A 26140-nucleotide genomic window follows, 5' to 3' on the forward strand; every position below is an offset into this window, starting at 1 on the left:
TGCTATCATCAAAGGATGCAGTTTCAGCATGAAAAAAATCCCATTAGTTTCTAACCACAGTTGTGATTTTCAGGAAGAGTTATAGAATACTATGTGGAAGAGAGGGATTGGATAAGAAGGAGTGTTTAAGTAGAGAAGTGGGGAAAGAGAAGGTAAACTAAAATAGTCAACATTGGGAAACCTCTTTATATTGCATATTAGAACACTGGATCTTGGCCTCCAAGAGACATCTAGCTTAATAACAAAAAGAAAACAAAAATATAAATTCAAATAAAGATGTAAATCCTCTTAAAACTTTTACATGAGTGGATAACTGAGAGGCAAGTAATGGAATTAACATGCACTACATTGGCAAAGGAGCGAGAGGGGCCTCTGCAGAAAACACAGTGATGCTCATAAGTACAATAGGAGTGAGATCTTTAGACTTTATTCACTCTTACAGGCAACATAAAAAACCACACTTGGAGGCAATTGACAAAACCAGTAATTCTCCTGCAATGTCCCCAATACTGTGAAAGAAGAAAAGCTCGTCTGATTCACATGTTTTGAGTTACCTGGCCACTCTAAGTTTCCTGCCTCTCCAGGTGAGAAAATGAATAATCTTGACAAATGCACATATTATATACCCATTACATATATCCTGTCATCGAATACCTGACAAAAATTGACAAAACTGACAGGACTGAGTTTTCTGACAAAAACTCTCTTCTCAGCCAAACTTTAGTCAGGCTTCTCTGTGTCCTCTTTTCCATGAAGTCTTGACCTTGGCCCCGATCCTTGCTGGGCCTGCACATCCCAGTTTTAGCAAGAATCTAGCTAAGTCAGTTTCATGAGAATACCTGATCCTTGATATCTGATTATCCTTGAGATCAGACCAAAATCCTCATTCTCCAAACTCCCTATCTAGTCACCCTGGTCTACCATCAGTAAGAATCCTTTTAAATGGGTTTAGTGAGTATCCCCCTATTAGCAGTGTCACCTCCTAGTAATTTTCCATCTGCTGAACCCCTTCGCTCTGCTCCTTGGCTACAAAGCCTCACTTGTTCTGTGAGGCTGTGTTCAAAATTGAGCCAAGTTCTTCTTCTTCTTTTTTTTTCCCAGGGCCAGACCCACGGCATATGGAAGCTCCCAGGCCAGGGGTGGAATCAGAGTTGTAGCTGCTGATCTATACCACAGCAACCCAGGATCCAAGCCACGTCTTTGACCTACACCACAGCTCATGGCAGTGCTGGATCCTTAACCCACTAAGCAAGGCCAGGGATCGAACCTGCGTCCTCATGGATGCTAATCAGATTCGTTTCCGCTGGGCCATGACAGGAACTCCCCTGAGCCCAGTTCTATACTGAGGTTTCTTTCCCCCTGTTGTAAGGGCTCCTGAATAAAACCTGTTCAGGAGCTGGCTCTCCTTAACAGTGTCCACCTTTTGGGCAGAGCAGCCCGTGCTGCTTCTCCTCTGAGGGTATGAAGTCCTAAAGGATAAATCTCTAGTTGGAATGATTATAGTTCGCTTTCATTCTGGAAGCTAAAACATGGCACCCAGGTCCATTAGGAGACTGTCAGAAAATGACATGAGTGCTTTCATTTGGGGACCCGTGGTTTGTGTGATGAGAATATAAAACCTCTACAATGAATACGTTCATCAAAACTTCTGAGCAGTTCAGTGTCCTCCCCTATTAAAGAGAATATCTCAGTATTCTGAGCAGAGTCTGGCTGTTACTGGATCTGACTTCCTGAAGTGAGAGAACAAGAAGAAGAGGCTGGCCGTTGGGTGAGGAAACTCACTAAATTGATCCACGGGAGTTGCATGATGAACTTTACAGCAGGAGGAAAATGAATGGTCTCAATACAGGAGGCTTTGTAGCTCCTTTTACCTCTGATGCCAGAAAAGCTGCTGCCTCCACATTTTCTACTCCTTTTCTTCAGCATAATGTGAGGTAGAGGGTCAGGGGACATACTTGTGGCCTCTAATGGCCAGATAATGGACCACAATAAAAGTTATGTGTCCCCAGCTGAAGGTGAAGACATATAATGGTTGACAAGATCCATTATCTAACTATTAGAACCTAGAGCAAAAGGAGACAATTATTAAATCAAAGAAAAAAATCCATTTTCACTTTTTTAAGAAAAAAGAGTTTGTCTTATGTGCTGTGCATTTTCCTGCAAATATCATTTTAGCTCCAAATAATATCAGTGGGAACCACAGCTAATGTTTATTGAGCATTTACAATATGCTAATTGCCTTCACGAGGAGCACAATTTGTGGAATCCTCAGTTTCAAGCCTTTGCTTTGGGACTTACTTGGAGGAAGTTAATCCTTACATGGCTCAGTTTTCTGATGTGTGAAATGGTGATAACATTGGAATGTGTATCACATGACCATCAAATATGGCATATATTAAATATCCCATAAATGCTAGGTATTGTTAGTGTAGCTAATATGATGTTGTCACTGTTGACATGAATATATAGCGGATACATTATTTAGGTCTCTTGTTAGCTCTATTTGATAAATTAAGAAATATAGGGGATAAAGAGATATATTTAGCCTGGGTATCTGTAGATAGCTTTTGTTTATTTATTTAGTCATTTTTTTAGGGCTGCACCTGTGGCATATGGAGGTTCCCAGGCTAGGGGTCTAATCAGAGCTACAGCTGCCGGCCTACACCACAGCCACAACAATGCCATCTGTGACCTACACCACAGCATACAGCACTGCCAGATCCTTAACCCACTGGGCGAGGCCAGGGATAGAACCTGCAACCTCATGGTTCCTAGTCTGATTCGTTTCCACTGTGCCACGACAGGAACTCCCTGTAGATAGATTTTAAAAGGTTCATTGACTTCTTGGAAAAAACTGAAAAATATTTTATGTGCATTTTGGTGGGTGAGAGGATTCATGGTGTTCAACAGATTTCTCAAAAGAGCCCTTAGCCTCCAAATTCTAAGAATCTGTGTGATAAACTAAATTTCATATGTCATTTCTTTTATCAGTTGATGTAGGGTGATTATAAAGCAAATGTATTTTTCAATCATTTCTTCTCTTCTGAGTTATCTTTTTTAAAATTATGAAAAATCAAAGAATAAAAAGCAATAACAGATACATGTTCTGTCTGCTGAGTGCCAGACTAGGCACATGTGGAGTTCCCGTCATGGCTCAGTGGTTAATGAACCTGATTAGTATCCATGAGGACGCGGGTTCCACCCCTGGCCTCGCTCAGCGGGTCAGGGATCCGGCGTTGCTGTGAGCTGTGGTGTAGGTCGCAGATGCAGGCTGGATCCTGCATTGCTGTGGCTGTGGTATAAGCCGGCGGCTACAGCTCCAATTCTACCCCTAGCCTGGAAACCTCCATAATGCCCGGGTGTCACCCTAAAAAGACAAAAAAAAAAAAAAAGGCACATGTATGTCACAATACAATCGTCTATTTTTCGTCTTGTTCTTAGGACCACATTTAAGAGAGACAAAACACATTCGGTCACAGATACCTCTGTGCTAATTGCTCTGTGCTAATTGTTCCCTTCACAATCAATAAACACATCTTTTTTTTTTTTTTTGTCTTTTTGCTATTTCTTGGGCCGCTCCCTCGGCATATGGAGGTTCCCAGGCTAGGGGTTGAATCGGAGCTGTAGCCACCGGCCTACACCAGAACCACAGCAACGCGGGATCCGAGCCGTGTCTGCAACCTACACCACAGCTCACGGCAACGCCGGATCGTTAACCCACTGAGTAAGGGCAGGGACCGAACCCGCAACCTCATGGTTCCTAGTCGGATTCGTTAACCACTGCGCCACGACGGGAACTCCAATAAACACATCTTTAGCCATTTTATTTGGCCTTTTGGGACCCCTGAAATTCGAGTTGAGATTCCCATGAACATAATGGTATCATGATATCAATATCCCCTTTTTCATAATGCCCTGGACAAAGGATCTACTCTAACGGCCCCTCTTCCTCTTTGGATATAGCCACGCAGGGTCAGTCCTCGTCGACTAAGGGACTGTGGAGATACTAAGATACTTAAAGGAGATTTGTGGGCGCAGGAAAATTCTAAAATTATTGTCATTATAATTAAAAGTATATATATATCACTCCTCTTCATGGAGAAAAACTATTTAGCACAATGGTTAAGAGCACATACTCTGGGATGGACTGTTGTAAGGGTTCAAATCTCAGCTTTTACTAATTATGCTGGACATATTACTGGCTGTACAACCACAGACAAGTTAATTTACCTACCTCTGTATCAGCTTTCTTACCTGTAAAATGAGGATGTATACAGTATTCACCCTGTTAGATTGTTGTATGAGGACTAAATTTGTGAACATATGTATTACACACTGTAACAGAAGTTCCCACTGTGTACACTGGGTTAAGAATCTGACTGCAAGCAGCTCAGGTAGCCGCGGAGGTGTGGGTTCGATTCCTGGCCCAGTTCAGTGGATTAAAGGATCCAGCACTGCCGCAGCTGTAGCATAGGATTCAGTCCCTGGCCTGGGAACTTCCATATGCAGTGGGTACGGCCATTAAAAAAAAAAAAAAAGTACAGATGCTAGAATATAAAAGCTATAAGTATTAGCTATTCATGTATTATTATGTAATCCGTTTCTCAGGGATCAAGAAGAAAATATGAGTGCTAATCCTATTTTTAACCTGCTGAATCATCTTTAAATTTAGACAAACCATTAACTCTCTGAGGTCCTTTTTTTTATCCTTTTTCTAACCGTATATGAGGAGATAATTGAGTCCACAGTGGTGTGTGAAATCAGAAGTATTCTAGTGCTTTGTAAGTTGTTGCACCTTGGATATATGTCAAGTTCAAACATATCGATTCAAACCCATCTACAAAATTTGTTGTGTGTTTTGAAAGCATTTTATGATCAATTATAAGTAACTAGAGAAGGAAAAGGCTTAATACAGATCCTAGAAGAATTTCTAAGCCTTATTTATGCATGTGTTATACATGGCATAGGGAGAATGTGGCAAACAAAATTTTTTGAGAGATTTTCTAGTTAATCCTAGTTAAGACTTTCTCTAGCTATAAGTTTTCTTAAATACATGGGATTTTTTTTTCTTTTGGCTTTGGGATGAACCAGAATTCTGGTTCAAGGAAAGAATTGACCTCATTACTGATTACTGACTCCTTCACATTTGAAAAAGCTGAGGGGGAGTTTATTGAATATTAATGGGGTTTTTTGGTTTCATAGCATTTTTTTTTCCCCAAGTTCTGGGCTCTTCTGCTGGATTTTAAATGTTTTTGGCCAAATTTTTGTTGTTTTAATTTTGAAGCATTATAACAGTTAAGATGACTCACATCAGTTTGATTCATTTTATACTTTACCCTTGTTTGCCAGGAATTGAAGATTTACAAAATCAATGTGTGTGAGCATGGGTTTGCTCAAGCCTTTCTGTTTCTGTCACTTGTTCTAATGAGCTGGAAATGTCTTCATAAACTCACTGAATAACCTTATGCTATTCAGGATCTCTAGAGCCACTAAAAACAAACAAACAAACAAACAAAAACCATTCTACTTGTTTATACTTCCACTTTCTTTGTTAGAAAAAGGAATCTAGAAGCTGTCATTTGTTTTCGTAATTCTTCCAGTTATTAGTTACCAGAACAACAAACCACCCTATCACTTAGTGGCTTGAAAGAGTAATGCTTTATTATTCTTCACTATTCTGTGGCTTGACTGAGTGACTCCTCTACATATGTCAACAGGGCTTATGCACATAGTTACCATCGGCTGACAAGTCAGCTGGGGCTGGTCTCAGCTGGGATTGCTGGCCGGCTGGCCATCTCTCTCCATGAGGCATTTCATCCTTGGATTCGCCACAAGGTGGTCCCAGGGTGAGGACCCAAGAGGGCAAAATGGAATCTACGGAAGCCTTGGTTCCTAAACTCCCACCATGTCACTTCCCCTTCATTCTGTTGTCAAAGCGTCTCACAAATAAGATCTGCCCAGATGTAAGAGTTGGAAAAATAGATTCTACCTCTTTATGGGAGAAACTGTAAGGAATTTGTGGCCATATTTACTCTGCCAAAATGTCTAGGTGTTTAGTTTTTAGCCAAGTGTTTCTACATTAATGTTGACAGAAACTTTTGTCAGTGGACCTTCATCAGTACATTGGATTAAACCAGTAACAAGAGCCAAAGAAATTCCAACTCAGAGATGATACCCCATTCATTCTTATGTAGGGTCATTCCATGTTATTTAATTATTCAACATATATTAATTGGGCAGCTATTCTACTGTGTACTGGTACCTTGCTAAGATTGTGGATCATAAGATTATTGATCCTCATTCTGCATTGAACTAAGCCTTTTGGGAAAATAAGCATGTCACATTTTCGGGAGTTTATAGAAAATCAACATCAACAACATCATCATCAGTGATAAATGATTTTAAACACTCACTTTGTATAAAAATAATGCTATGTTTGAGGACTTTCAAGTGGTATGAGGAATGATTTCTGCTTAAAAGCTTAAGTTTTAGGAGTTCCCGTCGTGGCGGCGCAGTGGTTAACGAATCCGACTAGGAACCATGAGGTTGCGGGTTCAATCCCTGCCCTTGCTCAGTGGGTTAAAGGATCCGGCGTTGCCGTGAGTGGTGGTGTAGGTTGCAGACGTGGCTCGGATCCCGCGTTGCTGTGGCTCTGGTGTAGGCCGGTGGCTACAGCTCCGATTGGACCCCTAGCAAGGGAACCTCCATATGCCGCGGGAGCGGCCCAAGAAATGGCAAAAAAGACAAAAAAAAAAAAAAAAAGCTTAAGTTTTAGCTCAGCAAAATAATTATAGCCTAGCAAATAGTAACAACACATTTTTCAATTATTTAACACATATTTATTAAATGTATCCTGTATATCTAGGTTCTAAATTAGGCACTACAAGTGCAAAAATAAGGACCCTGGCCACAAGATTTGAAGTGTGGTAAGAGGAATGTAAACAAATAAAAATTTAGTATAGGAATTTCCATTGTGGTACAGTGGAAACAAATCCGACTAGTAACCATGAGGTTGTGGGTTCGATCCCTGACCTTAGTCAGTGGGTTAAGGATCTGGTGTTGCTGTGAGCTGAGGTGTAGGTCGTAGATGTGGCTCAGATCCTACATTGCTGTGGCTCTGGTGTAGGCTGGAGGCTCTGGCTCTGATTTGATCCCTAGCCTGGGAACCTCCATATGCCACAGTTGCAGTCCTAAAAAGCAAAATAATAGTAATAGTAATAATAATAATAATATAAACAAGTAAAACATTAATAAAAAACAGAGAAGAAATTAATAAGTGTTTCAAACAAAACACTATACAAAATGTACAAGACGTGTATACTTTCCTAGGGATTAAGGATCAGGATTTCCTTCAAACAAGAAAGAAGTTTAAGTTATTTGTTTTGTTTCATTTTTTATAGTGATTTTTATTTTTTTCCATTATAGCTGGTTTACAATATTCTGTTGATTTTCTACTGTATAGCAAGATGACCCAGTCACACATACACATATACATTCTTTTTTCTCACATTATCATGCTCCATCATAAGTGACTAGACATAGTTCCCAGTGCTATACAGCAAGATCTCATTGCTTATCCATTCCAAAGGCAATAGTTTGCATCTACTAACCCCAAACTCCCAGTCCATCCCACTACCTTCCCCTCTCCCTTGGCAACCACAAGTCTGTTCTCCATGTCCATGATTTTCTTTTCTGTGGAAAGGTTCGTTTGTGCCCTATATTAGATTCCAAATATAAGTGATATCATACGGTATTTTGTCTTTCTCTTTCTGGCTGACTTTACTTAGTATGAGAGTCTCTAGTTCCATCTATGTTGCTGCAAATGGCATTATGTCATTCTTTTTTATGGCTGAGTAGTATTCCATTGTGTATATATACCACATCTTCTTAATCCATTCATCTGTCAATAGACATTTAGGGTGTATCCATGTCTTGGCTATTGTGAATAGTGCTGCAGTGAACATGTGGGTGCATGTGTCTTTTTCAAGGAGAGTTTTATCTGGATATATGCCCAAGGGTGGGATTGTTAGGTCATATGGTAGTTCTATGTATGGTTTTCTAAGGTGCCTCCATACTGTCTTCCATAGTGGTTATACCAATTTACATTCCCACTAACAGTGCAGGAGGGTTCCGTTTTCTCCACACCCTCTCCAGCATTTGCTATTTGTGGACTTATTAATGATGGCCATTCTGAATGGTGTGAGGTGGTACCTCATGGTAGTTTAAATTTGCATTTCCTTAATAAAAGTGATGTTAAGCATTTTTTCATGTGCTTGTTGGCCATCTGTGTATCTTCTTTGGAGAAATGTCTATTCAAGTCTTTTTCCCATTTTTCCATTGGGTTGTTGAATTTTTTGCTGTTGAGTTGTGTAAGTTGTTTGTATATTTTAGAGGTTAAGCCCTTGTCAGCATCGTTTAAAACTTTTTTCTTCCATTCTGTAAGTTGTCCTTTTTTTTTTTTTTATGGTTTCCTTTGCTGTGCAAAAGCTTGTCAGATTGATTAGGTCCCATTGGTTTATTTTTGCTTTTATTTCTGTTGCCTTGGGAGACTGACCTAAGAAAACATTCGTAAGATTAATGTCAGAGAATGTTTTGCCTGTGTTCTCTTCTAGGAGTTTGATGGTGTCTTGTCTTACATTTAAGTCTTTAAGTCATTTTGAGTTTATTTTTGTGTGTGGTGTGAAGGTGTGTTCCAGTTTCATTGATTTACCTGAGGCTGTCCAGGTTTCCCAGTAATATTTGCTGAAAAGGCTGTCTTTTTCCCATTTTATGTTCTTGCCTCCCATAGGTGTCTGGGTTTATTTCTGGGTTCTCTATTCTGTTCCATTGGTCTGTATGTGTGTTTTGGTTCCAGTACCACACTGTCTTGATTACTGTGGCTAGGTTTAAGTTTTTCAGAAGTGCACAAATCGTTTTTAGATGGGCCAATAAGAGTCATGCGGTCCAGGAAATTGAAGTAGCAAAAAAAAAAAAAAAAAAAAAGGATGTGAAACATGGAACCCATGGGAAACACTGGATATTCAATTCTTTCAGCGTGGCTGAAACCCATGGTTCTGGATGAGATGGAGGAGGAAAAGAAGGAAGGATGGAAGAGAGAGAGGAAGGAAGGAAGGAAGGAAGGAAGGAAGGAAGGAAGGAAGGAAGGAAGGAAGGAAGGAAGGAAGGAAGGAAAGAAAAAGAAAGAAAGAAAAGAGGTGATAAGGAATGAGCAGAAATGGCCAGGGACTCAATCATGAAGGAACTTAAATGTCTTCCTATAAAGTTTGGATTTTCTCCTACACGTTACAGGAATTGTTGAAGGATTTTAACCCTGAACAGGTTTCTTATGAGATCTTGTTAAGGATCAAGGATCAAATTAATATTTTAAGAAAACCACTTTAGTTTCAATAAGGAAGATAAACTAGTTAAGGCAATTCTAGAGACAGAGAAGGCAGTTGGATTGCACTGATCTAAACAAGCTATGATAAGGATGAAGGCAGTAGCAGAAAGAATAGAGACAAAGAGGTGATCCATGCCTTCAGCAGACACATATTGGGCACCTCCTAGGTGATGGGAGGTATGCCAAGTGCTGGGAACATTGTGACATAGAACCAAACTTCAAACTATACCCAAAGACCTCTCAGAGACAAGTGTAAAAAATCTTCAAGAGATTCGAGTAAAAAGACCTGATTCTTAATTGGATGTAGGAGGGAAGGAAACAAGATTCCAGAAGATCCAATATGTGCACATGGTGGTACTTTAACAAGTAACTATTGAGCAATTTAAATAGTAGGTACTAGTAAATCAAGAAAGAAGTATATACAGCAGAAATTGACAGAACATTGTAAATCAACTATAAAAATATTTTTAAAAGTACATATTTTATAGGTTGGCAAAAAATAAAGTTGAAAACAGGAAGATCCAAAGGAGATTTTTCAGAAGCATTGGTTTTAGTTATATTTGTATGTTGCCCTCAATTTTCAAAGCTGCTGTTATAAACAAGACTATAGGTATGTGTCTACATGTGTGGTGTTAGGTCTGAGAGGAATTCTACTGTTTTTCATCTTGTCTGTCCTTTGCAAAGTCAGCCATATCTTTATATGTGTGGTATAATTGAACTTGACCCTAAGATTTGATGATTCTAATTCCCTGTGGCTCAGTAATTGGGCCCCATGTGTGGTACGGGCAGGTTGCACCGGGCATCCCACAGCTGCTGCTTATGTGGATGGATTAAATTAGAACTTCCAAGTGCAAGACCTGCTCCTGATTTGATCATGATCATAAAGATAGATTTTCAGCTAAATTTCCACGTATAAAGCTAACAATAGGAAAGCAATCAATAATGGTAGCTCCCTCCCTCTCTCTTTACATGTTTACATCATCATCTAAAAACTATTATACCCTAACAATAACATGCTATTATATTCTAGGTATCTATTTCATCTATTTTTAGCCTAAATATCTAATTCCTGGCACAACAATAAACCCATTACCTATGATTAATTCTCAGTGTTCGACATTAATCTGACTCCTAGCTTTTCATTAAGTCAATCAAGAAACCTTTATAGAGTTCATATTCTGTAGTCAGCAGTATAGTATGTGGGCTAACAGTTTTGAGGAGAATAAGCATCTTCTCCCACCATCAAAAGAGATGTCAGTAAGAAAACAAATTCCTGCCTCCTTCTTTCCTTCCTTTCTTCAGATCTCTTCTGTGTCCTGCTTTAGAAATACAAATATAACAAATATAATATCACTTTCTACATGTTTATATTTGGGTGAGACCACCAAGGTAATTATGAGTACTATGTTTGACACTTCACCTTTATTAGCTTATTTAAATCTCCAGAAGCTCTTCATGTGAGGTGTCATCACCCCTCCCATGGAGGAAGAACTAGAGGCTTAAAAGACTTTGAAAAACCACACAAGGAACTGGGACTGAGTTAGCATTAGGTATGTAGAAACCCAAAGCTTGCAGGCTTTCCTCAAAACATAGGATCTTACATGATATTTTCAACAAATATCATTCATTTTCTTTTCCTCCTGGGCTAGACAACATCTCCCAGCCTTTCTTGCAATTGGCCAGAGCCATTTTACTGAGAACTTGTCTATAGCTAGTGAGCATTTGCAACATACAGGCCTATGCCCTACATTGATAGAACCTGGAGCAAGGGTAAAACTTAAGTCCTACACACAATACCACAAATATTAAAAATTATAAACCATTAGGAGTTTCTATCATGTCTCAGCAGTTAACATGAACTTGACTAGGATCCATGAGTAGGGCGGGTTTGGTCCCTGGCCTCATTCAGTGAGTTAAGGATCCAGTGTTGCCATGAGCTGTAGTGTAGGTTGCAGAGTGGCTCGGATCCCATGTTGCTGTGGCTGTGGTGTAGACCAGCAGGTGTAGCTCTGATTCGACTTCTAACCTAGGAACTTCCATATGCCGCGGGTATGGCCTTCGAAAGACAAAAGAAAAATATAACAGACTCACGGCTATAGAGGACAAACGAGTGGCTGCCAGTGGGGAGAGGGAAGGAAGGAGGGGTGAGTTGGGGGAGGAGATTAAGAAGTACAAGTAACCAAGTATAAAATAAACAAGCTACAATAATATATTGTACATCACAGGGAATATAGCCCATATTTTATAAAACTTTATAAAGTATAATTTTGAATCACTGTATTGTACACCCAAACTAATGTAATAGTGTAAATCAACTATGCCTCAATTTTATTTTTTATAATTTTTTATTACTCAATGAATTTATTACATTTATAGTCATACAATGATCATCACAATCCAATTTTACAGGATTTCCATCCCACAACCCCAGAGCATCTCCCCACCCCCCAAACCGTCTCCTTTGGAAAGCATAAGTTTTTCAAAGTCTGTGAGTCAGTATCTGTCCTGCAAAGAAGCTCATTCTATCCTTTTTTGCAATTCCACATGTCAGTGAAAGCATTTGATGTTGGTGTCTCATTGTATCACTGACTTCACTTAGCATGATAATTTCTAGGTCCATCCATGTTGCTAAAAATGCTGGTATTTCATTCTTTTTAATGGCTGAGTAATATTCCATTGTGTATATGTACCACATCTTCTCGATCCGCTCCTCTGTTGATGGACATTTAGGTTGCTTAGGTTGTTTCCATGTTTTGGCTATTGTAAATAGTGCTGTAATGAACATCGGAGTACATGTGTCTTTGCCAGTCTCGGTTTTCTCTGGATAGATGCCCAGGAGTGGGATTGATGGATCAAATGGTAGCTCTATGTTTAGTTTTCTGAGGACTCTCCATACTGCTTTCCACAGTGGTTGCACCAATTTACAATCCCACCAATGGTGTACTAGGGTTCCTTTTTCTCTACACCCTCTCCAGCACTTATTGTTCATATACATTTTGATGATGGCCACTCTGGCTGGTGTAAGGTGGTACCTCAGAGTGGTTTTGATTTGCATCTCTCTAATACTGAGTGATGTTGAACATCTTTTCATGTGCTTTTTGGCCATCTGTATGTCTTCTTTGGAGAACTGTCTGTTTAGATGTTCTGCCCATTTTTTGATGGGGTTTTTTGTTTTTTTGGTATGGAGGTATAGGAGGTGTTTATAAATTTTGGAGATGAATCCCTTGTCAGTTGATTCACTTGCAAAGATTTTCTCCCATTCTTTGGATTGTCTTTTTGTGTTGTTCAGGGTTTCCTTTGCTGTGCAGAAACTTTGAAGTTTGATTAGATCCCATTTGCTTATTTTTGTTTTTACTGTCATTACTCCAAGAGGTGGATCTGAGAAGATGTTGCTGTCATTTATGTCAGAGAGTGTTTGGCCTATGTTTCCCTCTAAGAGTTTTATAAGTATCTTGTCTTATATCTAGGTCTTTAATCCATTTAGGGTTTATTTTTGTGTATGGTGTTAGGGAGTGTTCTAACTTCATCTTTTTCCATATGGCTGTCCAGTTTTCCCAGCACCACTTATTGAACAAGCTGTCCTTTCTCCATTGTATATCGTTGCCTCCTTTGTCATAGATTAGTTGGCTGTAGGTGCGTGGGTTTAAATCTGGGCTTTCTATCCTGTTCCACTGATCTGTATGTCTTTGTGCCAGTACCATACGGTTTTGATGATTGTTGCTTTGTAGTAGAGTCTGAAGTCCGGGAGCCTGATGCCTCCAGCTCCATGTTTCTTTTTCAGGATGTCTTTGGCTAGTCTGGGTCTTTTGCGCTTCCAAACAAACTTTAAAATATTTTGTTCAAGTTCTGTGAAAGATGTCCTTGGTAATTTGATAGGGATTGCATTGAATCTGTAGATTGCTTTGGGTAGTATAGTCATTTGGATAATATGAACTCTTCCAATCCAAGAGCATGGTATGTCTTTCCATCTATTTGTGTCATCTTTGATTTTTTTCATCAGTGTCTTATAGTTTTCAGAGTACAGGTCTTTTGTCTCTTTAGGTAGGTTTACTCCTAGGTATTTTATTCTTTTGGATGTGACGGTAAACGGGATTGCTTCCCTAACTTCTCTTTCTGATCTTTCATTGTTAGTGTATAGAAATGCCATCAATTTCTGTGTATTAATTTTGTATTCTGCGACTTTGCCAAATTCGTGGATGAGCTCTAACAGTTTTCTGGTAGAGTTTTTAGGATTCTCTAGGTATAGTATGATGTCATCTGCAAATAGTGATAGTTCTACTTCTTCCTTTCCAATTTGGATTCCTTTTATCTCTTTTACTCCTCTGATTGCCATGGCTAGGACTTCCAAAACTGTGTTGAAGAGTAGTGGCGAGAGCGGACATCCTTGTCTTGTTCCTGATCTCAGCGGGAATTCTTTCAGCTTTTCACCATTGAGAATGATGTTTGCTGTGGGTTTGTCATATATGGCCTTTATCATGTTGAGGTAGGTTCCCTCTCTGCCCACTTTCTGAAGGGTTTTTACCAGAAATGGATGTTGGATTTTGTCAAAGGCTTTTTCCACGTCTATTGAGAGGATCATATGGTTTTTATTCTTCAGTTTGTTAATGTGGTGTATCACACTGATGGATTTGCGGATATTGAAGAACCCTTACATCCCTGGGATAAGTCCCACTTGATCACGATGTACCATCCTTTTTAATGTATTGTTGGATGTGCTTTGCTAGTATTTTGTTGAGAATTTTTGCATCTGTGTTCATCATGAAATTGGCCTGTAGTTTTCTTTTTGTGTGGTATCTTTGTCTGGTTTTGGTATCAGGGTGATGGTGGCCTCATAGAATGAGTTTGGGAGTATCCCTTCCTCTGCAATTGTATGGAATAATTTCAGAAGGATAGGTATTAGCTCGTCTCTAAATGTTGGATAGAATTCACCTGTGAAGCCATCTGGTCCTGGACTTTTGTTTGTTGAAAGTTTTTTAATCACAGTTTCAATTTCAGTTCTTGTGATGGGTCCATTCATCTTTTCTATTTCATCTTGGTTTAGTCTTGGAAGATTGTACTTTTCTAAGACTTTGTCCATTTCTTCTAGGTTTCCCATTTTATTGGCATATAGTTGCATATAGTAGTCTCTTATGATCCTTTGTATTTCTGTGATGTCCATTGTTACTTCTCCTTTTTCATTTCTAATTTTATTGATTTGAGTCCTCTCTCTTTTTTTCTTAATAAGTCTGGCTAAGGGTTTGTCAATTTTGTTGATCTTTTCAAAGAACCGGTTGTTGGTCTCTTAATTGCAAGTGCATCTCCAGTGTCCTGCGTTTGTACCCACATCTTCTCATGATTTCGGATTTTGGTGGTATAATTGTGCATGGATGATTTCATATCTTTAATATATACATATCTTTACTGGTGAGCCTTGTCATTTGTGGTATTTTTGTTTCCTATTGTGGCCTTTTTTTTCTGCCTAGAGAAGTTCCTTTAGTATTTGTTGTAAGGCTGATTTCGTGTTTCTGAATTCTCTTACCTTTTGCTTATCTGTGAAGGTTTTGATTTCTCCTTGAAATCTGAATGAGAGTCTTGTGGGTAAAGTAATCTTGGTTGGAGGTTTATTCCATTCGTCATGTTAAATATATCATTCCACTCCCTTCTAGCCTGCAGAGTTTCTGCTGAAAAACCTGCCGATAACCTTATTGGGGTTCCCTTGTATGTTAATTGTTTCTTTACCCTAGCTGCTTTCAAGATTTTCTCTGTGTCTTTAATTTTGGTCAGTTCGATTAATATGTGTCTCTGGGTGTTCCTCCTTGGGTTTATTTTATATGGTGCTCATTGTGCTTCCTGGATTTGAGTGAGTGGTTCCTTTCCCATGTTAGGGAAGTTTTTGGCTATTATCTCTTGGAATATTTTTTCTGGCTCCTTCTCTCTCTCTTCTCCTTCTGGCACCCCTATAATATGGATGTTGGTGCATTTAACGTTGTCCCATAGTTCTCTGAGACTCTCCTCATTTCTTTCATTTTTCTCTTTTCTGTTCCGCATTCGTAATTTCTACAAATCTGTCCTCTGCCTCGCTTATTCGTTCTGCCGCCTTTATTCTGCTGTTAGCTGCTTCTAGTGAAGTTTTTATTTCAGTGATTGTATTTTGCATCTCTTCTTGTTGAAGTTTTATATCTTGTATCGCTTTGCTCAGTGTTTCCTGTAAGTTATCCATCTTTGCCTCCAGTGTATTTCCAATGTCTTGCATCATCCTCTGCATCAATAGTCTAAAGTCTTTTTCCTGGAGGCTGAGAATATCCTGATCACTTAGCTGATTTTCTGGGGTTTTTTCTTTCTCCCTCATCTGAGTTATAGTTCTCTGTCTTTTCGTTTTTATAGGTTTTTGGTGTGGTGACCTTTCTACAGATAATAGAATTGTAGCCTCTCTTCCTTCTGGTATCTGCCCCCCTTGTGGCTGAAGTTGGTATAGGGGCTTGCTTAGGCTTCCTAATGGGAGGGACTGATGCCTGCCCACTGGTAGGTGGAGCTGATTCCTATCCCTCTGGTGGGTGGAGCTTTGTCTTTGGATGAGATTAGAGGTGGCTGTGTGCCTGGGGGGTCTTTAGGAAGCCTGTTTATTGATGGGTGGGGCTATGATCCCACCTGGATTGTTGTGTGCCCTGGGGCTTCTTAGCACTGATGGGTGGGGCCAGATTTTCCCAAAATGGCCACCTCCAGAGAAAGGCACACTGCTGAATATTCCCGAGAGCTTTGCTTTCAATGTCCTTTCCCAACAACAAGCCACATTCACCCCTGTTTTCTCAGGATGTCCTCCAAGAACTGCAGTCAGGTTTGACCCCAGATTCCTATGGAGACTTTGCTTTGCCCTGGGACCCAGTGCACATGAAAGTCTGTGTGCACCTTTTAAGAATAGGGTCTCCGTTTCCCCCAGTCCCATGGAGCTCCTGCGCACAAGCCCCACTGGCCTTCAATGCCAGATGCTCCAGGGGCTCTTTCCCCCAGTGCCAGATCCCCACATGTGAGAGTTTGATGTGGGGCTCAGAACTCTCACTCTTGTGGGTAGTCTCTGTCAACCAGTTACTTTCCAGTCTGCAGGACTTCCCACCAGGGAGGTATGGGGTTGCTTATATCACGTAATTGCCCACACTCTTGATGTGGCCTCCTCTTTGTCTTCTGGAGTATGCTATCTTTTTGAAAATTTCTGGTCCATTTGCTTGAAGGTTGCTCAGCATTTAGTTGTAAATTTTGTTGTTTTTTCATTATGCCTTAATTTTAAAAAAGTAATCCCTCTGCGCTTATCCACTAAGAGATAATAAAATTATAAACCAATGGAGCAAACTGTTCAATAAAAATGCAATCTTGGGCATTCCCATAGTGGCTCAGGGGAAATGAATCTCACTGGCATCCATGAGGATGCAGGTTCAATCCCTGGCCTTGCTCAATAGGTTAAGGATCCCATGTTTCCATGAACTGTGGTGTAGGTTGCAGATGTGGCTCGGATCTCGTGTTGTAGTGTAGGCCAGCCATGGTGTACGCCAGCCGTGGTGTAGGCTGGCTATAGCTCTAATTCAGCCCCTAGCCTGGGAACTTCCATATGCTGCAGATGTGGCCCTAAAAAGACAAAAAAAAAATTTGATCTTACCATAATGTGCCAAATTATAATAAAAACACATTTTTACCAATAATAAGAATGAAAACGTAATGATTTTCCCTTAACTTCACCCCTCATTTCTTGACTACCTCTCACACCCGCCTTTATAAACTGCTTGAAAATAGAGCTCGGATTGTCGAATTTCTTACCTCTCATTTGTGTTTCAGCCATACTCGTGTCCTGATGCTTTAAGCACCCCCAACACAAACGGACACAAAACTCTGTTGGCCCTGGGCCAAAACAAAAATCACCTTTCTTACTTGAAAAGCGATCTTACAGTTGTCAGTGAAATGCACTCTTTTTAGTTCTTGTTTGACATAATAGTAAGGAGGCATTATGGTTTGTTGAAGAGGATGCGTTTCAGTGTTGGACTTCTCTGAGTTGAAATCCCAGCAGAGCTTGGGTCCATGGCTATCTCTGACCTATGCCGGTTACATGGGCCTTAGTTTATTCATGTACAAAGCAGGAATGACATTATTTACCTTTAGGGGATGTTGTAATAATAACCTGTTTCTAATATGATAGCAAAATATCTTATGCTTCTCAGGCACTCGATAAATACTTTATTATTTATCATCATCTTCATGTTCTGCATTTGATAAAGGTGATGATCACTTCTTTTTAAGTTTTTTTCCTCCCTAGGGTTTACCCAGGAGATTTCTTTCTACGCATTTTCTCCTTTGTTGTTCCCCTTCTTCTACTGCTTATACCTGAAGTTCTAAGGTATCACGGTGTTCTGTTCTAGGCTCATTTCTCTTCTTTTTCTAAATGTTTGCCATGAGGCATGCCCACTCTTCCTGTGGTTTCTATTGCCTCCACTCTGAATCTCAGACTTTTCTTCTGGAACCCACATATCTACACATCCGCTGGCATCTCCAAGACAGTGTGCTATGGGCAACTCAAATCCAGAAGGCCCTGAATCCTCTCCTAAAAGAAAGTTACCATCTGATCCAGCAATCCCACTCTTGGGCATATATCCAAAAAAAGTTCTAATTCAAAAAGGTACATGGGAGTTCCCATCGTGGCGCAGTGGTTAATGAATCCGACTAGGAACCGTGAGGTTGCTCAGTGGGTTAAGGATCTGTCATTGCTGTGAGCTGTGGTGTAGGTTGCAGACGCAGCTCGGATCCCCTGTTGCTGTGGCTCTGGCATAGGCCAGTGGCTACAGCTCCGATTCGACCCCTAGCCTGGGAACCTCCATATGCTGTGGGAGCATCTCAAGAAATAGCAAAAAGACAAAAACAAACAAACAAAAAAAGGTACATGCACCTCAATGTTTATACCAGCCCTATTTACAATAGCCAAGATATGGAAGCAATCTAGATGACCATCAGCAGAGGAATGCATAAAGAAGATGTGGTATATACACACAATGGAATATTCCTCAGCCATAAAAAAGAAGGAAATAAAGGCATTTGCAGCAACATGGATGGATCTAGAGATGATCATACTAAGTGAAGAAAGTCAAACAAGGGCAAATATCATATCATATCACATATACGTATCTAAAAAATGATACAAATGAACTTATTTACAAAATAGAAATAGACTCACATGTGTAGAAAATGAATTTATGGTGCCCAAGGGGAAAGGGAGGGGAGAGGGATAAAGTTGGAATTTGGGATTAGTATTTTATGTAACTACTATACATAAAATAGATAAACAGGGAGTTCCTGTCATGGCTCAGTGGTAACAAACCCCACTAGGATCCATGAGGATGTGGGCTCCATCCCTGGCCTTGTTCAGTGGGTTAAGGATCCAGTGTTGCCGTGAGCTGTGGTGTAGGTCACAGACACAGCTCAGATCCCTCTTTGCTGTGGCTGTGGCATAGACCAGCAACTGCAATTCGACCCCTAGGCTGGAACTTCTATATGCCGTGGGTACAGCCCTAAAAAGGCAAACAAATAAAAAAATAAAAATAAATAAACAACAAGGTTCTACTGTATAGCACAGTGAACCACACTCAATATCCTATAATAAACCATAATGGAAAAGAATTTTTAAAAAAGAGAAATTCCTCTCCTTCCTCCCTGGAATTATTCTCTCCTATATTCCTTAGCATCCCTGAGAGTCCCCATCACCTATTCAGTTACTGAGACCAGAAAGCTAGGTATCGGCTTAGATAACCAGCCCTCCGTCCAACCGGCTATCACGTATATTGACCATTTCCCATTAACGTCTCCCATCTTCTATTCTTCTCTGTTTGTACTGGTATTACCCTGGCTCAGACTCACATCCTCTTTCCCATCTCCTAAACTTCCTTTTTTTTTTTTTTTTTGTCTTTTTGGCCATTTCTTGGGCCGCTCCCGCGGCATATGGAGGTTCCCAGGCTCGGGGTCGAATCGGAGCTGTAGCCGCCGGCCTACGCCAGAGCCACAGCAACGCGGGATCCGAGCCGCGTCTGCAACCTACACCACAGCTCATGGCAACGCCGGATCGTTAACCCACTGAGCAAGGGCAGGGACCGAACCCGCAACCCCATGGTTCCTAGTCGGATTCGTTAACCACTGCACCACGACGGGAACTCCCCATCTCCTAAACTTTCAACTGGTTTTCTCATTTCCAGGGAACTGATTCCTCCTACAATCCATCCTACTTCTTAAGGCCAGAAAAACCTTTCTAAAATGTCCACGGTAGATTTTTATTTGTTTGAAATATATATATATTTACATTTTATATATATATATACATTTCAAAATACTACAACAAAGTGAGGAATAGGTGATAAAGCAACACAGGGATGTGAAAAATGAGCCACATAAATTCCAACAGAATTAGCCAAAATAATGCTCAAATGTTGTGCTGTTGCTGCTCTCATTATTAAGTGAGTAGAGCTAACTTTACTGAACACTATGAATGAGAAGGCTTTATGTGCATTATTTCATTTATAACTCGACCAAGATCATCTGGCTATTTAATAGTGGAACTAAGAGAGAAATCCAGACAGTTCGATTCCAAAATTTATGCTATTTATTAGAGTGTTTGTTGATGCTACCCTTTCCATAAAGGATTTTTTTCCCAAAATTAATTTTAAATCTGGCCTGCAGAGGTACATCAAATGCAGTAAGGTTACATAAATTAGAAACAAACTCGGAATGGATAAGCAATGAGATCCTGCTGTGTAGCACTGGGAACTATATATAGTCACTTATGATGAAGCATGATAATGTGAGAAAAAAGAATGTATACATGTATGAGTAACTGGGTCACTGTTGTACAGTAGAAAATTGACAGAACACTGTAAGCCTGATATAATGGAAAAAATTAAAATCATTATAGAAAAGTAAATATGCTGAAATTAAGTTTCTCTTTTATGTCTTAGATTTCTTAAAAGATGGGTTAGATGTAACATATCCATTCAATGTATTTCTTTCCACCAATTGGTTTAGAAATGAATATTTTAAACTGTTATTATACTGTATATAGTAGATAAAAACCTATGACTGACTCCAGTATAGCATGCAAATAATATTTACCTTTCTCTTTGAAGTTTGGATTTAAATAATATTACAAAGTATAATAAACACCTTAGTGTGTAACATGACTAAGAATCATGATAAAAAAAACCTTATGCCACTAATAGAAACAACTCTTTTTAACACCTAAATGTGTATATATATATATTTAATATGTATTTTTATTTATTTAATATAGTTACTTAAAACTATATATATAAAGTTTAATGACAGGTTTGTTGGTTTTTTGTTTGTTTGTTTGTTTTTTGCTTTTTAGGGTCGCACTCGTGGCATATGGAAGTTCCCAGGGTAGGGGTTGAATCATCACAGCTCATGGCAATGCGGGATCCTTAACCCACTGAGTGAGGTCAAGGATCGAACCCACATCCTCATGGATACTAGTTGGGTTCATTTCTGCTGTCCCTCAATGACAATTCTTAAATCTTGTGGCCCTAAAGAAAGTTTCTATTTTGTAATTAGAAAGCTCAGTCTTTTGAATTACACAAAAATGTTTGCAATTCATAGGTGTTACATTTTTTAAGGACAGATTTTATTTAGAGTATAGTTGATTTATAATGTTCCTTCAATTTCTGCTGTACATCTATACCTATACATCTTTTTTTTTTTTTCATTTTCCATTATTTCTAACCCAAGAGACTGGACACCATTCCCTGTGTTATACAGCAGGACATCATCCATCCATTCTAACTGTAACATTCTGCATCCACCTATCCCAAACTCCCCATCCAGCCCCCTCCCGCCACCTCCCCCTGCCCCCGGCAAACACAAGTCTGCCCTCCATATCCGTGATCTGTTTCTGCTTTGTAGATAGATCATTTGTGCCATATTTTAGACTCCACTTATAAGTAATACCATATGTATTACATTTTTTTAAATCAGAAGATCAAATATACTACTCACTCTCATATGCTACCAGCCATGATGAAGGCAAATGACACCATTAATATATGTAGCTATAAAAATGAGGTCTAAACCCAAACCTAAACTCTCCACTGTGCTTATTTCTCCTACTGTAGAGCTTAATCAGAGGAAGTTCTTTAGCTATGACTCTTGTATCATCTCTCCAACCCTTAGCCAATGATGACTCTATGTTTTATGCCTTCCTGTATATACCACCAGGCTGGGCACTAAATCAATACTGAAATTAAACTGGCAATCCAGAGGTTGATTTATGAGGTTGCAGTTCTCCTTTACATTTCATAATATTTTTGAACATTCATAAATTAAACATAAAATCAATTTAAATTAAAAGTTAAGGGGCAGTAGCCCTCAGGTATATGTTCAATGGTTTATTAGTTTTGTGAAATATATAAGAAATACTAAACTTTATACTGGTGTTATTATTATTTAATGTTTCTTACACACTAACAAGATACCATCAATTCCTGTTTACTCAAGACCCAATTATCCAGTTTCTGAATTATTACATGCTGCTCACTTCTATAATTAAACCTTTAACCATTTATTTCATTCTAAAGTTTGACTCTTCAAGCGAAAAAAATATTAAACAAAAAAAATCACTCTGTTGTATTTTGGAAGCTCTTAAACTTAGAAATAACTCCTTTATTGGGCAATTATTCATTTGCAATTATCCAAGCTTTAACAGTCATGCACTTAGACAACACTGAAAGATGAGAGAATGTTTACAAGACAAAGTCATGAGAAAGACTTTGTACAACATGCCTGTAATCATCTTAGTTTCATTTTCATTCATTCATGTATTCGATACTCATTGATTGTATTTCTAATATGTGCATAACATTAGGAGTAAAGTCGAGAAGAGAAAAAAGCTAGACATGGGTGGGTCTGCCCTCATGGAGATTGCATTCTAGTGAGAGAAACAGACATACAGCAATGAATTATTTAACTAAGATTGGACAGGGATACTTCATAGTGCTTCTTGTGTGGGAGCCACTGTTCTCAGTGTCCTCTATTTAGTATCTCATGTCAGCCTCTTACCAGTTTTATAAGGTGAATACAGCTGTTATCTTCATTTTACAGATGTGGGAACTGAGGCAGAGGGAAGTTAAATAACTTGTCAGGATGTGATGTGCCAGGACTTGGACCCAGGCAGTCCAGCATCAGGGTGCAGGTGCTAAGTTTCTTGGTTATCCTCTCTCTCCAGTGGGATGCACGTTATGAATAAGATGAACTTGCTGCATATGACATGGTGTCTGGGAGATCAAGCAAGATTTTCTCCAGGAAATTATGTTGGAATGAGATCTAAAGGCTGAGTGGACTTGAGCTAAGTTTTGATGTGGGCAGGACAAGGTCTGCTGCCTCAGGTACAAGGACTAGACTGTGCAAAGGGCTTGAAATGAGGAGAGCAAGGAAAAAGAGGGGAATTAAAGGAAGGTCAGAGTGGGAGTTCCTGCCATGGCACAATGGAAATGAATCCGACTAGGAACCATGTGGTTGCGGGTTCGATCCCTGGCCTCACTCAGTGGGTTAAGGATCCGAGTTGCTATGAGTGGTGGTGTAGGTTGCAGACATGGCTCGGATCTGGCATTGCTGTGGCTGTGGCATAGGCAAGCGGCTATAGGTCTGATTAGACCCCTAGCCTGGGAACCTCCATATGTCACAGGTGTGGCCCTAAAAAGCAAAAAAAAAAAAGGTCAGAGTGGCTGATGTGCAGGCAGTCAGGAATGTGGATCGGGATAGCAGGAGGAAAGCCCTAGAAAAATGTCTTTGGATCTGAATACCTCTAGTTTTCAATATCTATGTTCTTAGTCTCTCTTTACATCCATGGATCTCAATCTTGACTGCAATTTGAATCACCTGGGGAGCTTTTGCGATCCTTCAGCCCAGAAGGATTACATCAGGAATTCTGGGGGAAGGACCCAGGTACCAAGAGCTCCTGGAGTCTTCCAGGTTCTCCCATCATGGAGTCAAGGTTGAGAAGCAATGGTTACATGGTTATCAGACTATTGTCTAAATCAGTTAAAGCCTCTAGAACCAAACATATAAATAATATTGTTATATTTTGAGGTGAATTAAAAATCACAACCCAGTTTAATTCAGACATGATCAGTAGCAACAATGGCAATAACAGTTGCCAAACCTGTACTGTGTGCCACACACCACGCTAGGTGTTTTGCCAGTATTAACTCATTGAATTCTTACAACAATTCATTGAGATGAATACTATAATTATCTCTATTTTATAAACAAAAATATAATCATGTCTTAGGTTAAATGTGTTTTCCTTGGTTATATATCCACCTGATTCCAGAGACTATGAAATTCAGGAAAGCAATGCAGAATTTGGCGCTTTAGAATTAGAGCCTCACTCTCCGTCATGGAGATTCTGGGGAGTCCAGATTTTTTTTTTTTCAAAATGGAAATAAACACAGTATTCCAGTCTCTCAGATAGTTAATATTTTACAGAGGAGCTTAAAATCTAGCATTATCAAAGTGTGGCTAGGTCTATATAACTAGGTTCCAAACATTCTACCAACTGCAATCAAAGAAGGAAAGCCAATAAATAAATTTGATTGTGGAGATGTGTGGGATAATTTCACTGAACACAGAATATAGCCATTTTAAGGCCCCAGAATTCTATGATTCCCCTCCCCAGTTCTATTGTATAGGCTCCCATGCATAGCAACGTCAAGTGACTAAATCTAAATTTCAAGTGGAATGAAGGATCACCAGTTGCGAGGGAGGAAAAGTGGACTGTATATAAAAGGAATGTTTATATACATAGACCTAACCTTAAATACCCAGAGATTAAAGTTAAGGAACTCAAATGCTTGATGCTTTTGGAGACCGGTATATGTGATCTGTGATAAATTCTCAGTACATAAGAGTGTTATATATATGTCCAACTCAAACATATTTTCACTTAAGTTCATTGCAAAAGGATCTTTTTTTTTCTTTTTCACTTTTTTTGTTTTGGTTTAGTTTGGGGAATTTTTTGCCTTTTTTTTTTTTTTTTCTTTCTAGGGCTGTACCCTTGGCATATGGAAGTTCCCAGGCTAGGGATAGAATCATAGTTGCAGCTGCCAGCCTACACCACAGCCACAGCAACGCAGGATCCTTAACCCACTGAGCAAGGCCAGGGATTGAGCCCGCATCTTCATGGATACTAGTCAGATTCATTTCTGCTGTGCCACAATGGGAACTCCCTGCAAAAGTATATATGACCAAAGGATTTGTGGTGGTGGTTGTTATTTAAGCTAGAAAACACAAAATTTACATTCCCATTGCAGAGGAATTATAATGTACACTCCTATCTCATGTTCCAGTAGACCCAAAATATAGCTTTTTTGGGAACATCAATAGTCTCAAAAAGATAAAGTTGCAATGCTTGTTTCTTAAAAACACATTATTTCAAGTCAGTCATCACCGAAGAAATGCTTTTCAAAAATTTTACTACTTCATTTTTCATAATTTAATCCCAGAATGTAGAAAAAAGGGATTATTTTTCTCTTCTTTCTATTGTCTTTACTTTTTAAAATTAGATGCATGCAAACACCTGACCAGGCTATTAGTATCACTCACCCTTCTCACCAATATGGGAAGATTGTGTCCAGCAATGCTGAAGCAATGAACACTGCTCCAAAGCAGAAGAATGTGCCTGTGTGAAATTTAATTTAAAAATTCAAAGTTAATGCATTTGTGTGTTTCTCAAGTTTTAGAGTCAAATAATACAGTATTCGGAAGTCAGACTTGTTCCTTAGGAAGCCAGATTATTAAAATGTGACTGTTTTACTCAGGGCTAAGCAAGTGTAGAGAAGAAAAAGTTCTCAACCAAATTTTTGAACAGATGGGTTTTTTTGGTTGGGAAATTTAATACTTTTTGAAATATATCAGAAAAATCTGGGAAGAGAAGTTCATCAAAACATCCATGGGCACTGCCTTGTTAGAACCTTGTGCTATCAAAAACAAAACAAAATCTTGTGCTATAGATAGAACAAGATGGAAAGAAATTGTTCAAGCAACATTTTCTGTACCAGTGGCCAGTATTAAGATTTCATCTCTGGACAATCACATAATTCATCTCATAATTGCCCTTTTTATATAAGCTTTTATTTTTGTCGCCAGGGCTATTTTGTTGTTTAGTAAAATTGGAGACCATGTGCACTGTTTTCTTTTATTTTACCTGGAAATCCTAGTAAGGGGTTGTTCTGTTTTTTACTTAAAGCAAAAAACAACTGACCAACCAAATAAAACAATCCAATTGAGTGTATAGCAATTCATTGGTGGTTTATGTCTATGAGTCGTGTGTTTGTAATTATTTGTCTCTGGAAATTTGGAGAGATGGGGAAAAGGAGCTAGAGATGGTCTAATCCAAACTCCTCACTTGCATTAGGAAAGTGAGGCCAAAAAAAAAACTAAGTGGCCTGCAATGGTGAGCAGAATTCCAGGATTTCTCACCTCTCTGGTACACATCTTGCATACCTCCCAAGACTGTGAACAGGATGGGTTTTACTCTCATGATTAGGCCATGTGATTGGCTCAGTTGGCCTTAAAGTAGATTATCTAGGTGAATGTAAGTCAATCACATAAGCCCTTTAAACGCAGAGAGTTTTCTTTCACTGGTTGCAAAAAAAAGAAGGAGGTTTGAAGGAGAGGAAGGATTCTGTGAGCCACTGCTGGTGTATAGAGGTAGGGAGCCATGTGGCAAGGGATGTGCGCAGCTGAGAG

This window comes from Phacochoerus africanus, chromosome 13 (genome assembly GCF_016906955.1).
Source record: "Phacochoerus africanus isolate WHEZ1 chromosome 13, ROS_Pafr_v1, whole genome shotgun sequence".
In the NCBI taxonomy this organism is placed as follows: domain Eukaryota; kingdom Metazoa; phylum Chordata; class Mammalia; order Artiodactyla; family Suidae; genus Phacochoerus; species Phacochoerus africanus.